Raw genomic sequence first — 2,500 nt, 5'->3', positions numbered from 1 at the left:
TTAAGTGCCCTAAGACCATAAAACCATCGCGTGTCAACTGATTCGTAGCTCATATGTAGCCCCTTTTTTATATATATATACAAGGAAAGCTATTGCGTTTTGAATATATTATTTATATTACTTATACTATGTAGTTAACTGCGATTCTTCTTTTTTTCAGACCAAAATTTTGAAGTATCCGAACCGCGTAAATGAAAAAAACACTCAGAATGTTCAAAATTAAATTATATATATTTCTATCGTCTATGCTTGAATACAATGTGCTCTTCATTATTTCAAAAGCATAGATCAATATTGCATACAATACCATAAAAGGATTCTTTTTTTAGATATGATTTAAAAAGAAAGTCATATGTGAGTCCTTTAAGTAAATTTATGCATTATATTTTCTTTTCTTTTTTTCAGTTAAGAAATTATTTTTTCTGGGCAAAATCTCATTGATACACACAGCATACACAAGAGATAATGTGAGTTGGTTTGATGTTTTTTTTGATTTGTTTTTTGTTTTTGTTTGTTGGTTTTTTTTTTTTTTTTTTTTTTTTGTTTTGGTATTTTTTTGTTGTTTGATTTTTTTTTTTCCTATTTGGCTTTATTTCTTAAATTTATTATCCAAAGTGGATCTTTCCCTCTAAAGATTTTGGCGGGTGTGATAGTGTTTTTTTTTTTTTTTTTTTTTTTTTTTTTATCGCACAGAATGCAGTTGTCATATCTTCATGCACCATATAGTAAATTACAGTAAAAGACTAGGCAGTTTTTAACAATTTATAGATATAAGTAATAAAAATGAAAAGTGGGAGAAAAAGAGCAAATATTATTGACAATTTTGAACTGCATTTTTGTCTAAATTATTCTTCTCCTAATAGGATTAACTAAGTCATTTAAAATCAGATCAAACCATTGAACCGAAGCAAAATTGACATGTCCTTTAATCTGTATTGTGTCTATGTGAATCAAATAACCAAAAAAATTATGATATATTTTCCTTTGCAGAAAAACATTTTTTTTTTTTTCAACTTAATGACTAGACTGAAGGATTATTTCCTCAGCTTCTCATATATTTGGATATTCCATACACAAGGAAGCCACTTGGAAAAATTACTTTCTGGAAATCTCCCAAAATTTCATGATAATGATGTGGAAAAAATACTTTATGGAAATCCCCCAAAATTTGGAGTCGAAAGATAAAAAAGAAAGTATCTGTAAGATAGCTTTTTTTTGCAAAGAAAGTAAGACTTTAAATAATTTAATCCCAACTAAACTCCCCCCCCCCACGCCTCTCTCCCCGCCTTGGGTAACTAACTCCCGCCCCCTTTTCTCCCCCCCCCCCCCCAGAAAGGTCTCCATAGTTAGATGCAGAGTACTTAGCAGTGCATTATGCATCTTGTTTGCTTTACTGAACTATGAACAGAAATGTGAATTCTAACCCTTCCGCGACAGGACACATCTTCGGATATTCAGACTGGGCTGCGTAACCTAGGATGTGTGTTCTATTTTATTTTACAGACACTTGGTAAATATGTGATATATTGGGAAAGTGCTCCTAATTAGCATTCTGTATGATGCCCCAGTTATACAGCTGCAGGAATACATAACTTGAATTCAGTAAAGGAAAAATGCAGTACAAAAGGGATCTGGCCTGTGAAAAAGCCAGTCACAGAAGGATTATCAAAATCATTCTAATCGTCATCTATATCGAAGAATCAGAATTGTTCTCCATTACATGTAATATCACTAGTACATATTTAATGTCTTGTAATGACTAGAGATTAATCTCTGCCTTGTTTTGAATCTACTCCTATATAATTTCTATAACAGTCTTTCATGTATTTGCTTTCATTTTGATGCAATATGCTTAACAATCATCCATATGAAAAATAAATCATGAGATTATAAAGATTTACAACAGGGAAGTAAAGTAGGAAAAATATTATATGGGAAGATTTCAAATAAACAAGATTAACATTGTTACACTCTTCACTATCACCAATACCTCACTTTTTGCGTCGCTTACATCAATATCAATTCAAGATTCTCTTCAAACATTATTTTACATATATCTATTTATGTAATAGGAAGAGGCTTGTATCTTTGTCCTTTTTAATATTCTTACAATAGTATCAGCTGTAGTGCCATCACCATGTGTTTGCAAACACAAGAAAGATATATACCAATATCTTTATCAATATTACCAAGGTATTCACATTTTATTTCAGAAGATTGAAAATTCTGATATATTTTAGATCTTTATTAGTACAAAAAATGCAAAAACTACAACACCAAGAGTGCATAATACATCAAAATACATAAATTTAACAATGACGACACAAATCTTTGTACTTAAATGTCTTCTCACACGTTAATATCAAAATCATGTTTAGATATAGTCTTTTAAATATTCTACAAAGTAAAAACATATACTTTCATGCATGTGTATCTGTGCATGTGTGTGCAAGTCATCTGCATATCATCTGTGTGTGTGCAAGTGAACAAGTGCCTAAGA

The sequence above is a fragment of the Penaeus japonicus genome, unplaced genomic scaffold (genome assembly GCF_977035675.1).
Source record: "Penaeus japonicus unplaced genomic scaffold, GWHDUDI00000001_assembly GWHDUDI00000025, whole genome shotgun sequence".
NCBI lineage: Eukaryota > Metazoa > Arthropoda > Malacostraca > Decapoda > Penaeidae > Penaeus > Penaeus japonicus.
This window is presented reverse-complemented; position numbering follows the sequence as displayed.